This window comes from Aphelocoma coerulescens, chromosome 3 (genome assembly GCF_041296385.1).
Source record: "Aphelocoma coerulescens isolate FSJ_1873_10779 chromosome 3, UR_Acoe_1.0, whole genome shotgun sequence".
Taxonomy (NCBI): Eukaryota; Metazoa; Chordata; class Aves; order Passeriformes; family Corvidae; genus Aphelocoma; species Aphelocoma coerulescens.
Window position 1 is genome coordinate 89,745,189 of NC_091016.1, and position 13,410 is coordinate 89,758,598.

Sequence of the window (13,410 nt, forward strand, 5' to 3'; positions counted from 1 at the left end):
CAATTTTCTTTTGAAATTATGTAAGAACCTCATATTTCTGCAATAACAGAAGCTTGCATCAAATGATAACAACTCTATACATTTGATCTATAAAATGAAGAAAACCAACAAGTTTGTAGCTCAATGAACATACGGTAAATTCCTGAAACAACATAAAACATAAAGAACAGAGGAGGGGAAGACTGTGATGTTTGTAGGCAGGGAACATTTTTTTAATTAAAGTATGTATTTATTGACTTCTTCTGTTTCTGAGTATAATATTCTAGTGTTTGCAGCGTACAAAGTAAAGGCCAGCAGGGTGTATGTCAAAAAGCCAGGCCACAAAGAGACTGCTCTGATATCAAAGACCTCTGCACACTTTGAACATTTAGATAAACATTAGTTTATCCAAGTTGCTTTAACAGTTTTTCCCAGTAAAAATCAAAACAAAAAAATGGCGAGACTTAGTAAAAACTGCTGTTCTTTAGATTTGGCTACTATTAGCACATTCTCTTTTTAATTCTTAATGAATTAAGAAAAATGCCTATTAGTATGATATGATATGGTACATGCTTCCTCACGAAATCTTTTTGTATTCCATGCAAACAAAAGGCAGATAGAGGTATTTGTTTGTAATGTATTCTCTGTTGTATGATGAGACCAGCGAGAAAGCCCCATGCAGCTGTAACGCCCATGATTGAGCTGTGCCCTGGGATTTGCTGCACCATAAACACAGGAGTCAAGGAAGCTCCAGAGCTGCTGGATGTCAGTGACACCCCTGATATTGGAAAATTGACTCCATCTCCACCTCCAGGGAGGGGGTGGGATGCACAGGACTGCATTGTCCACATCCTAGTGCGCGGTGTGCGTGCTAGCCAAGGTGGAGATGGAGGGAATATGTAAACGACAAGTAATGTTTGGAACAGTTAAATGGTATGTAGAGAGCACTGGTAACAAGATGGTGAGCAAACCTCTCCTTCACTACTCCAGGAAAGTTAATGTGTCTCCTTCAGCCTGGAGGAGACTATACCTGCTGGAAGCTTCTGGTCAAACTCAGAAAATGAGATATTAAAATTTTTTCTTGCTTGATCTAAGAGAGCATTTTGCTTTCAGTCAGTAGAATTCAGGAGTGTTAATGAGAGCAGGGTTTGGTCCAGAGGTTTTATTTCCCTACTTGTCTTTTGCTGGAAAAGAGGCCCAGTTTCGCAGTGCTTTGTCCCTGGAGAAGTCATTTGCACCTGTGCAGCATGTAGGCAGCCCTGCCAAATCGCAGAGAGAAGTGTTTGCTGTGCCAAATGGGCCTTGCTGATTTCTTATTTAGCAATCACATCTTAGCACATTATTCCTTCCTTCCCTCTCTATGATGTGCCTATTCAGCTCATTTGAAAGGGGTCCTTTGCAGCATTTGAGAGCAGTTTTGCACTGCCACAGATGCACACAGTTCTGTGAGGGCCAAGAGCAGAGCTCGTCAGTGGAGCCGAAGCACAGCATTCGCTTCCAATGCACGCTGGCAAGTAATTTCTCATGGATTTCAACAAAAGATGGGATTTAACCCATCATCCTCTCTCCCCAGGATTGCCATTAAGGCTCAGGCCATGAGGGAAATAGTGAGTGCTTCCAGACTGTTAATCACTGTGTGTTTACAGTCTTGGAAACCAGAATTAAAGATCCTTGGAAATCCAAACCTGAACTCTTCTAGGCCTGATTCAGTATTGTTTTGTCTCCAGAGCAGAAACCTGCCGTGGTGCTTTGGCAGGGCTTTCCAGCCCTGCTGCGCAGGTGCGAATGGCTGCTCTGCTGGGGAGCGTGCCGAGGGTCCGAACCCTCTGTACCCTGGCCAAGGTGAGCGCCACTGCAGCCGCTGGAGACGCGAGCTGGAAGAGCCGCTTCCCTGCGTGACCTCCTTTCATCGCTCTTCCGCGCCCATCTCGGGAAGCTGACTGCTGTGCTGAGATAGCTTTACACTTTTTCTGTACAGCTGGTTGGAAGGGTTTGGGTTTTTTTACCTTGGTTTTTGGTTTTTTTTTGTCGTTGTTGTTTCTTTTTAATGAAATGAAGAACCATTGAAACCTACAGTTTTCCAGAGGAGATGTGACACAACAGATTTTAAAGTGCATCATTGCAGTTCTCCGAGCATTTTATTTCAGCATTGAAAGAAGCACCAGCTGGTCCTAATGTTTGACATCCAGACTCTTTTCAAAATTAAAATTTGATACAGGTATTTTTTTGTAAGGCAGTATTTTGAAGATACCGAAATCTGTAAATGACTCATGGTAACTGAGACAGTCTGGTTGAGGGTAAAGCTGGCACCTCCTACCCATGGGCCCTTCTGACTGTCTACAGAACTGCATTCCTATAGAGAAAACATCCCTTACTTCTGAAAAGTCCTGGAAAAAACCAACACAAAAATAGCTTTATCCATTTTCTTAGTTTAGTTCTTCAGTGCTTTTGTTTTATTCATATAACTGGTTTCTGTAAGTATTCAATACAGCAACTTGCCAGAGATAAAAATTCATGTCATTCTGATGCCTCAATGGGATACCATCTCTCCTCAAAGACCACTGTTGGAATTTTTATTTTTGAAAAGAATCAGATCCAGGAAAAATAAAATGTGCTCTACTGTACATGCTGGGGAGTGTGTATGTAATCCAGAAAGTCCTACAGAGGCACAAGTTTATCATTTTAGTGGCTGAATGGAAAGTTCTACTTGTTTCAGGTAAAACTGAACTGAATTCAGCTTCTCCTCAAACCAGAAAATGTCAAAATACAAAGTTTGACCTTTCCCAGATTATTTCCCCTGTTTTCTCTCCAGCACCCAGAAGTCAAAGCTGGTTTTGATTTTACCTCACATGTAGTTTCTAGAGACCTGAAATGGTAGCATTTGATGACTACCATGAATCCTGCCCAGCTCCAGAGGAACTGGAGCTGGTCCATGGCAGGGCACAGGAGACAGGCAAAGGAGGATGTGTCCCTCCCTCACCACCAGGCATAAGACATCAGCCTGGCTCTCAGCATCACCACCTGCAGCTGCCACACAGCTGTGTCTCACCCCCAGATGGACTGGAGTGAGGGTGCACCTCCACCTCCCAGCCAGCATCCCTCCACTGGGTGGGCACGGGGAGCTCGGTTCACTTTCTGCCATAACAGAGGCAGGAGGCTGGAGCAAGTCCTTGCTTTGGGAAGGGGCCACAGGTCAGGTCCTACAGCTGCTGTAAATAGTTGCAGCACTGTTTAATTCAATGCAGCCTTTATTTACATCAGCTGATCTGGCCCCACTTCTCCTGTTTTCCTGTGCTTGTTTCCTTTAAGATATATATTTTATAGCCTTGTAAAACACCACTGTATATTCCTGTATAAACTAGTAAAGATATAAGCACAATGTGATCCTGCGGTTGTTATTACAGCAGTGCCTGAAAAGGGACCCCAGTGTGCCAGGCCTTGTGTGGCTCTCTGAGTGACAGGGAGTTTGTGTCCAAAATAGGCAGGGCAAGCAGCAGGGAGAGAGAGGAGGGAATGGCACAAGAGAGGTTGGCCCAGCCACGAGAGGAGAAGCAAGGCAGCAGGAGCTGTGGGCCGAAAGGAATGAAGCGGAGATGAAGAGCTGAGAGCAGGAGGGGGAGATGGGCTTTGGAGCAAACAACAATGAAAGGCTGAATATGGCCAGCAAAAACTATGCAAAACACTCTGGCATCTGACCCAGCTGCTTCTGCAGCTGTTCTGTGTGCACTTGCCTTTGCCAGGCTTCTTCCTGCATTTCTCTTTCCAAGGCAGGGGGTGGTGGGAATGCGGGATAACATGGTGAGAGGAATATGGCAAGAGCACACACAGAGGTATGAAGGACATCTCCCTGAAAATCTCTGGGTCCAGCCACTGAAGGGAGGAAGACGGCTCTTTAGAACCCCAAATTCCCTCCTTCTCCTTCTGTACCATCATAACCCCTTTTTAATGCTGCTTGGGGCTCCCCAGCTCCCTAAGTAAAGTACTAGAAATAAATCCTGGCAGAGGTGCTGGTTCCTCTGGGCATGACCCATCTGCCCTCCTGAGGGAAACCTTCCTTCTAACCAGAAGAAAAGGAGAATATGCAGCAAAACCATCAATCTGCCTCAGTGTTCCCAAGTATTCAGAGGGAAGGACTTACTTCAGCTGGGTAAGCTGGGCAGGGTATGCAAAAGAGGAGGAGGTGAATTTTTTTTACCATGTTATGACTGGAGTGCAATCACAGGCACCACACCAGCCTCCCAGCCCTAGGAATGCCCAGAGAGAAGAATGCCTGTTGGGTTTCCACATATATGCCTGCTCACAGTCTGGCATCGGTGAGTTTTCTGTGCCCTCTCAGGAGGAGAGGACTATACTCTGAAAAGACTAAGGTAAATGATGAAGGACTCAAGCTCTCTTCTATGGGCAGCAATGTTCACCAAGTTTGTTTTCTCAGATTATCTGAAGTCCAGGCTACACCTTGAGCACAGAGTTTCACTACCACATGCGGCCAAAACACAGCTGTGTCCAGTCCTAGGACACTTCCTTCAGAAGAGAGGGAAAAGAGAGAAAAGGTGCTGCAGCAAGACCAACTCAGTAAGATCACAAAATGACAGATGTGAAGAAATTTCAGAAATAAACACATACTGAATGTGATGATGAGATGGCCACCTAAAAACAGAGACTAGATAAGAATTAGGGAATAAAGGTAGGTATTTATTTGAAGGGCCTTCAAAGGTACACCCTGGGCAGTCAAAAGGCTACACCCAAGATGGACTCTGGATCATGAGTTCTTCACACTTTTTTAAGTTTGGTCCATTTGCATATCAGGATCAGTTCTCCAATTACAATCTCAGTTAATTATCTAACTACCTCAAGTTTGCCCTCCTCTTCAGAGGCCTTCATTTACATATTTTGGGGCCTGGGACAATCTAGATGTCCTTGGAGAGCAAACCTAGAGTGGCTTGTTATGTCTGACTAGCATAAGAGAACAGTAGCTAACAGGCCACAAGAAACTTCAGAGCTACACACTAGGCAGTACAGGATTTGAAAAATATAGACGTTAAAACCTAAGGCATCAAATTCAGAGAAAATATTTTGAAATAAAGATTGCTTATGAATAAGGGAAGGTTAAAGGCAGCAGCTGGAGAGAAAAAAATCCAAGATGAAAGTGAATAATGCAAATAAAAGGAAAACAAGAGAAGAAAATCAGTTCTCCTATATAGAAGATTTCTAGTTGCTGGGTGATAATCAGTGGTCACTCCAAGCATGGTGCCTAGAGTTACAGGTTTGAATCTGAGAAAGGTCAGGAGCAATAGCGAAAGGACAAATCACAGAACAGACAGGAGGAACTGTGGTATAAAGAGAAAAGTTGTTTGTTTCTGTTGGCAAAATGCGTTCAAGTGCTTCAGAGTGGGAGATTTCTACATGAAAAAATACAGAATATTGTGCTTCTGCTCCACTTGCTCTTGGAGCAGACTGAAAGCCCATCAGTTTTGGCCACATAGTGGTCGTGGCATAGCACTGTAGTGGGCTTGAGTTGATTATACACACACACCGAGCAGGACTTACTCTTTCAGGCTCTGGGCCATCCTAATGTGACTGCGTGTCTTGCAGAGAGCTGAGGTGGTGCCTGAACACAGGGCAAGCACATTGGCCTAGGCCTGGGTATGTCAGCATGCTGAGAGACTGGATGTAAGAACATACTCACTGGAGCATCTGCTGTTGACTTTAAAGACACACCTGCTTCTTTGCTCAGATGTGTTTCACTGCTGGCTTGCATACTGAAGAGCGAGGAGAGATTTTACTTGTTCTGTCAGAAAAATATTGGTTTGTCTAACCCCTTTTTTCAAGAAGCAGCAGCTCTGAGCAAGCTTTGATGAGAGGATTCTCAGGTCTACAAGGGAATTTCTGATCAAAACACATCAAATTTGTGGATTTCCGGGGCTGGTGGAATGCAGGAGGCTCATTCCAACCCAGCAACTGCCTTTTCCGGACTCCTTCAGTTTGGAGATAGTTTGCTGTGCACAAGCACACATTCCTTGGCATAGAAACCTTCATCCTGTCTTCCAGCACCCTTCAGGAGTAAGGCCTGCATGCTCTCTGCTTGCTGCCAGACTTTCCCTTACAGCCTCTCCTCCTGGCAAGAGAGGAAAAGCAGAGTCAGGGGACAGAGAAAAAGCAGAGCAAAGGCATGTGAGTGGTGGGGCCATCACTCCTCATCAGAGGGGCTGAAGTGCTCACTTGGTGAGTCCTGCCTGAGACTCTGTGTGACAGCAATGCTTGAAAGGACTATTACTTCATTATTCCCATTTTAATCTTTGACCATTTTAACCATTTTGTTTATTCCAGGCAACTACCTACTTCATTTATGCTGCATGCTTTCAGGCTAAGTGTAGGAGGTCACAACAGGACAAAAAACAAGGCAATGAGCAGAGGATGATGTGCATGGAAAAGGATTATTTCAATTAATACCTTCTTCAGCTGGATGTACCTTTTCAGGGTGGGGACAAGGGATGTGGAATCAAAGACAGGTGGTTACATTTAGTGCAAGTAATTTACTAACCTCTTGAATTTTCCCTTTTTTCCCCCCTGGCATCTCAGGCATAGTCCACCAGGGACTCCTATATGTTGTCAATCATCTAATGAATTTATTTGAATAAATATCTTATGTCAACCTGAGAACCAAAAGGAAAGGATCCCAGCTCAGGAGAATAAAGTGCAAAAAGTATGTAGAGCAGCTTTCAACAGTAGTAAAAATCAGCTCTCTTCAACAAAATTGTAAGGCTCCAATAATAGACCTTGATGACAAGTGGAATTAAATAAAACATGAGTGATGAAACCCTGTAATGTTTATGGTGAGGTAGTCCAGACAGATGATTATTAACTGTTACCAAAACAGTGTCTTGGCAGTAGATGTGCAGTAACCAGGATGGAGACTGGTAGCTAGTTTAAATTACTGGTAAAGATCTGTTACAAGTTTCAAAGAATCCTTCTAACACAATGGAATAATAGCATGAAATCAGTAATTGCGTGTGTGGGTGAATAGTGCCTGACATCATATTCAGAGGAGGGAAAGGGTTATTTCCCATTTCATTCTGCCTTGCTATCATGTCTATTTCACAGCAAATACCTAAGGAGTAGGGTTGGGTCTCATGTTGTTTTTAGCTAAGCAGCCATGAACATACCACAACACACCCTGCTTGAAACAGAAAAGAAATGGGAAAAAAATTATGATTTTTGCTCCCTGACACACCTGGAAATAAAACATCAGTGATCCCTAGACATAATTCGCGGAGTGATTCCAGTCTGACTGAGACGCCCAAATCCAGCCTCTCCTTTGGCCAGGAGCAGTGACGCCTGTCAGGCTCAGGGCTAAGTACTGAAGAAGCCTTTTGGGACCAGGAACACCTACATCTTAGCTCGGCAGGCGCAGTCCATAAAAGCCTCCATCTACGCAAACGAACTGTTTCTGACCCATCCCAGATCCCAAGCACCGTCACCGCCTGCTGCAGGGGACTGCTGTTTATGTCCCTTATTGACAGGCTGTTCTTGTAAAGGCTTGGGAGTCCTCAGGGAGATGGATAGAAACTTCCAGGACTTGTCACCCTGCTACAAAACAGTGCTTGTCTCACATGTGTGCTGCAATGTGCCTTAAGCACCCCATTGCCTTAGCCTTTGTAATGCTCAGAGCCTGTGGTCTGCAGCTCCAAAACCTTTTCCCGAAGCTGATGAGGCAGCGTTTTCCAGACTCTCTTTGGCCATACTTTTCTTTAATTGTTTTTATGCTGTTGTTTTTCTGCTCTTATTTGCAGGGGTCTGCACCTGCAAATCCTGGCAGCATTGTCAGGACAGGACCTCATGGGAAGCAGCTCCCACTGCTGTGGGATTTGACCTCCTTTCCCCCTCCTTCTTTGTCTCTTGGTTTGTATATTTTAGTTTATATTACAGAAAACCAAATATAGTCCACAGTAAAGTTAACAATAATAACAATAACAGTAATAATAAATAATAATATGGAATAATAATAAATATTCAGTAAATGTAATCCAATAGGATCTGTACACACCAAAACTTAACAACCAGTCAATGTGAAACATTTCCACTTAATTAGCATGCTTCAATCAGCACAAACAGTGCTCTTCTTTACAAAACAGGAATGCAAATCCATGCAGCCAAATCGCAACTTTATCCTAAACTCTTGATCTCATTCGGAGACTTCCTAGCAACTAGCCCAAGTGACATGTATAATACCAAATTAACTGAAATTTGTTTGCTTGAGGACACCAACATCTGCCACCAAGATTTTTTAATATATCACTGACATCAATCCTGAAGTAAAATATATATAGCAATGATTGCAAACCTAGGTAGCCCTTATTAGATCCAGTGCATGCTTCACACTTTAACTCAAAATCCAAACCTGTTATACAAGATAGTACAGTTGTCTTCAGCACAGAACAGCAAGCTCTGTCTGTTTTCAATACACAGATGCATGGCCCCATCATATCAGTACCATACTTGGATAGGAGACTTCTCCAAAAGCCATCAAACATCCTCATGTTGTCCTACATCCCTGTTTCTAATTCTAATTCTTGCTGCAAACCCAGTGGGGGGCATTTCCCCTGGATTACAAGGGTTTATTGATCAGGTTTTAGCATTGCAGCTGAAAAGAACCATCTAGCTGGGAGCAATTTTGAGTCTGGGAGTCACTGATCACTCCACAGACACAACACAGCTGAAGATAGGACAAGGCTTCAAGTCATGTATAGGTTTGGGGTTAGAGTCAAGCTTTCACTTGCCATTGAGCCAGAAATTGGAGATGTTGCGAATCAAGGTGGTACTTATAAGATAGGTTTGGGGGTATTACTATCAGGGTCCATCTTCTGTATTCAGATGTAGTCTGACAGTCCTCACTGGTGTATTTTTGAATATGGATTTAGAATTTGGTTTCATTTGTACAGGAGATCAAGGTTTGACTGGCATTGGGCATTAGTCCTCAGTTACTGTTTGATCCAGAAATAACTACCAAGCTATTTTAATAACTCTAACAAAAAGTGCCAGGGAGCCCACAGTTATTTTGGTGTCTATCAGGGTTTCTTGAATGAATTTTAGAATAAAGATTTCTTCTAAGGTTTAAAACATTTTTTTTTCTTTTAAAATTCTATCTCCTGCCCATCACTAAGTTTCTTAGATATTGGTTTGCATTCCTCACATTCAATCTCTTTCCCATACAAGCAACCCACCTGGTTCAGTCAACTCGCAGACTTTCACACTATCCTGTGCAGTCTTCCTTTTACACACATGGTGCAAAACCACAGTCTGAGCCCACAGTCACTCACAGTCTGCCCCTGCATTCACCTGTGTCATTCAAACTGGAGCTGGGCCTTCTGCTGCTGAGTGTGAGGTGAGTGGCTTTTTTGTGCCAGTGTTTGAACTCATGAAAGATGCACTTGGATTTGCTTTTTACTGGAAGACATGTACTGTTTTTAATATCATTTTTGTGTAGGTGGTGTAGGTAGGTTCTTGGTACAGAAAAGGGGGCACCCTATGTAGATCTTCAGCAGTAACTGTGAGCTGTGGGTTGCTGTAGGCCATAGCAGAGATCCTCTGGCCCTCACCTCTGTGGCACTGTAGCACATGTGCTGCTTTCAAGACCATGCTGTCACCAAACCAAGTCTCTGCCTCCTGTCTTGCTTGTGCACAGAGATGTGGAAACATCTGCTTTGTTGGGGTTCAACCCCAGCCAGCAGACAAGCCCCACACAGCCACTCACTCACTCCCCCCCCCCAATGAGACTGGGGAGTGAATCAGAAGGGTAAAAGCCAGAGAACCTGTAGGTTGAGATAAAGACAGTTAAATAGAGAAAGCAAAAGCTGCACACACAAGCAAAGCAAAACAAGGAATTAATTCACTGCTTTCCATGGGCAGGCAGGTGTTCAGCCATCTCCAGGAGAGCAGGGGACCCTCATGGAACCATGTAATGGTTACTTGGGAAGACAAGCACCATCATTCCATACATTCCCCCCTTCTTCCTTCTTTCCCCACTTTATGTGCTGAGCATGATACCATATGGTCTGGAATGTCCCTTCGGTCAGTTTGGGTCACCTGTCCTGGCTGTGTCTCCTCCCAAGCACCCCCAGGCTCCTCCCCAGCGTGGCTGCACAAAAATCAGAAAAGGCCTTGGCTCTATGTAAGCCCTGCTCAGCAATAACAAAAGCATCTCTATGTCATCCACCCTGTGTTCAGCACAAATCCAAAACACAGCCCCCTACCAGCCACTGTGAAGAAAATTAACTCTAGCCCAGATAAAACCAGCAGATGCAAGAACTAACCATCTCTTCTCAGGCAAGCTGAGCTGGATCACACTGCCCTTGGCTGACCCTCTAAGCGTGGGTGGATCCAGCCCAGTATTTCATTTCAGTAGCGCAGTGAAATGAGCATCCTTCATTTTTCCTGCTTCTCAAGGTGTGTCCAAAATAATTTATCAGCCTATTACCCTATCACCTGACTGGTGAAAACTTTAGTCCACTGCTGTTCCTATATTCAAAAATATTTGAATAGCACAGAAAGACTTCCCCAGCACAGTGTTAAGTACAGGCCAAATTCACATCAATTTGATAATTGCATGACAATAGCAATGTCACACGCACACAGCTTTCATTAAGTGGTAGGAAGAACTACTTAATTTGCAATATATATTTTCTTGTTGCTACCAGAGACCCTGAGTTACGTTCTTTTGCATGTACAGTCTGTGTTGCCAGAGAGCCCCCAGTGGCCCCCTGGCCCACAGCTGCCTATCATTTATTCCACACACAAAGTATGAATTAGCATTCTACTCCAATTTTAAAGCTGTTCATCATTACAATAAATTGGACGAATAAACAACACATTGGACAAACTCATGCCTTTAAAAATTATTAGGTACTGTAGGGTTGAATCTTCTCGGTCCTCTTGTTTTCTCTGTGTGTTGTTTTTTTCCTTTTTGATCTTAGCCGTAGGTCCTTTCTTTCCTTATTTAAAACCCCTCCCCACTCTCAAAGGACTCAGAGTTTTCCTCTCCCCAGAAAGCAAAGGACAAGACATCAAATCCAGATCTCTTGGAAAAGAGCATAATGCACAAACCACAGGAGCAATGGGTGTTCTGAGAGCATCTTTTCAATGCTAACTTTGTCCCCCACTTTGATGCTTTCCCATATGCTTTCTTGAAACATGGTGAATCTCTGTTAAAGTCTCTACCTTCTTGCTTTATCCCATGTACAAGGCAGATCCTGTAGCCCCGTAAAAGTTAGCAGTACAGGATAATAGAAAAAATATGGAGAAGGCTTTCAGTCTAGAGGAGAAATTAGAGTTGACAACCAACATGCCACCCACTTCCTATTAAAAGATAGTGGTTATTTGCTAAAGCCCTGAGGATTAAATCCTAGCATTACCTTTTATATCAGCTTTAACAAACATCTCCTACAAATCACAAGCAGATCTTCAGATAAATTAGACTAATTCCCTGTGAAAATCTCAAACACTCTTTCTCTCCAAGTTAAGAAATTGTCACAGCACAAGGAAGGCTTCACTTCTTTCTGTGCTCCCACATCGCCCTCATTTTTTTTCCTGCTTGATGTAATCCTTGTCAGATTGTCAAAGAACATTTGCACAGTCAGTACTGGAGATTAGTCAAAAGTCATTTTAACAAAGTTCTGAGTCCGGATGAAAGGACAATGGGTTCAACTGCCAGGTTCCCATGGAAGACACAGTCCTCTCACTACTAAACTGCAGTACATTTTTGAGAGGAACCATCCTTCACCTGCTGTAAGGCACCCAAAGCTTGTCCCAGCATATGGACCAGAGCCTTTTCTTTAAGATGTGTGGCTGCCACATTTCACATCCATGCAGATACTCTTGTATCCCCCCAAAGACGGCAGGACTGTGGAAGTAGTCCCTGGCCCTGTGAGAGTCCTTTGAGCAGGGCTTGGCACTGCCTGGGAGAGGGTGGGTTGACATCAGTGCCAGCCTGGCGGAGAGCATGCCAGCAGCTACACAGGCTGGACAATCCCATGCCAGTGCTCAAGGCCGTGTTTGTTTTTTAGTTACAGGTACAGTCCAAGAGCTCAGTATTAACCACTGGTGAGGATGATCACACAGGGCTGAAAAATCTGGACTCTGCCTCTCACCATCCTAGTTTTTAAGGAGACCAAAGCCATCCCAGAGACTGGCTGGAGACTGCCCTGAGGAGCAATGCTTCCTGCTCCTTCCTAACACTTAACCCAAAAGCGTTTATAAAGAAGCCCTGAGGTGTCAGAGTTTCCAGCACTGTCAATTTAGGCAGAAAGGAGACCCATTTTGGCACCATGACTTGCTTCCTGGGAGCCTTCAAAGGCACCCATCTGTACTGACCATAGGGAGAAGCCCCCACTTTGGCTGAGGAGCAGAAGTTACCTTCACAGAGCTGGAAGGGAAGTAGCTACTGCCGAATTCATGGAAGCTGCACACCACTATTTTCCAAAACCAGGCTGATGCCTGATGCTATCTTACGCATTGGCACCACACTCCAGAACTCCTCTGCCTATAAAATACTTTGCAACAGACTCCCAGGGGGGTGGGAGTATAAAATCAGAATGAAAGATGGGAAGAATAATAAATAGGAGGGTAGGTCAGATGCCAAAGCATAGTAAGGCTGGTGACAAAATGACTGTTCCCATGTGTAAGCACAGCTCTCTGTAGCACAGCTAACTTCCAGCTTTGTTCAAATGGTGGAAAGTCTGAGAATGGCATCAGCTCAGCCCTGAGAAATTTGGGACATGCTGTACTTGGTGCAGCACCTGGAAGTGATTGCTGATCACCCACAGTGTAAAGGCATGGTTGGCCTGAGAATTGTTTCCCACTAGTGCAGCTCCAAGATGCAAATTCCAAGTCCCCAAAGAAGCAGCTGCATTAACTTGCTCCAGCAGGCATGCTGCAGAAATGATACAAAAAGGCACTTCATGGCAATATGTTCATTCCTTGCTTTGCCAGCTTCAAGGAGCACCATGATTTGAAGAGTCAGTCACCAGCTGTGAAGTTGGAATCATGCCTTTGGCCAAAAGAGAGGGCTATCAGTAAGGTGAAGCTATTTTTCTCTTACCTGCTGTATGGTCTCTAGCTGTTATGGAGGAATGATGAAAGAAGTGTCCTGAGCTCAGACTCAAGGATCATGATCCAAAGCTTGCAGAGGCTGTCTATGGCTTATGAGTTTGTTCTGGAGCAGGCATTTCTGCAGACTCTACCTTACTGCAATTTGTCAACAGAAGTATGACTAAGTTTCTAGGAGCAGCTGTGGAAAGGGTTTAAACAAGAAGTTAAGAAGCTTTAGGAACTACTAAGTTCTAGTGTGGTTTTCATTTTCTAATGCAGGCTTTTGCCAAAATACGTGAGCTGCTTCATCCAAATAAAAGAGTTTGGCCCACATTTTTGAACTAGCAG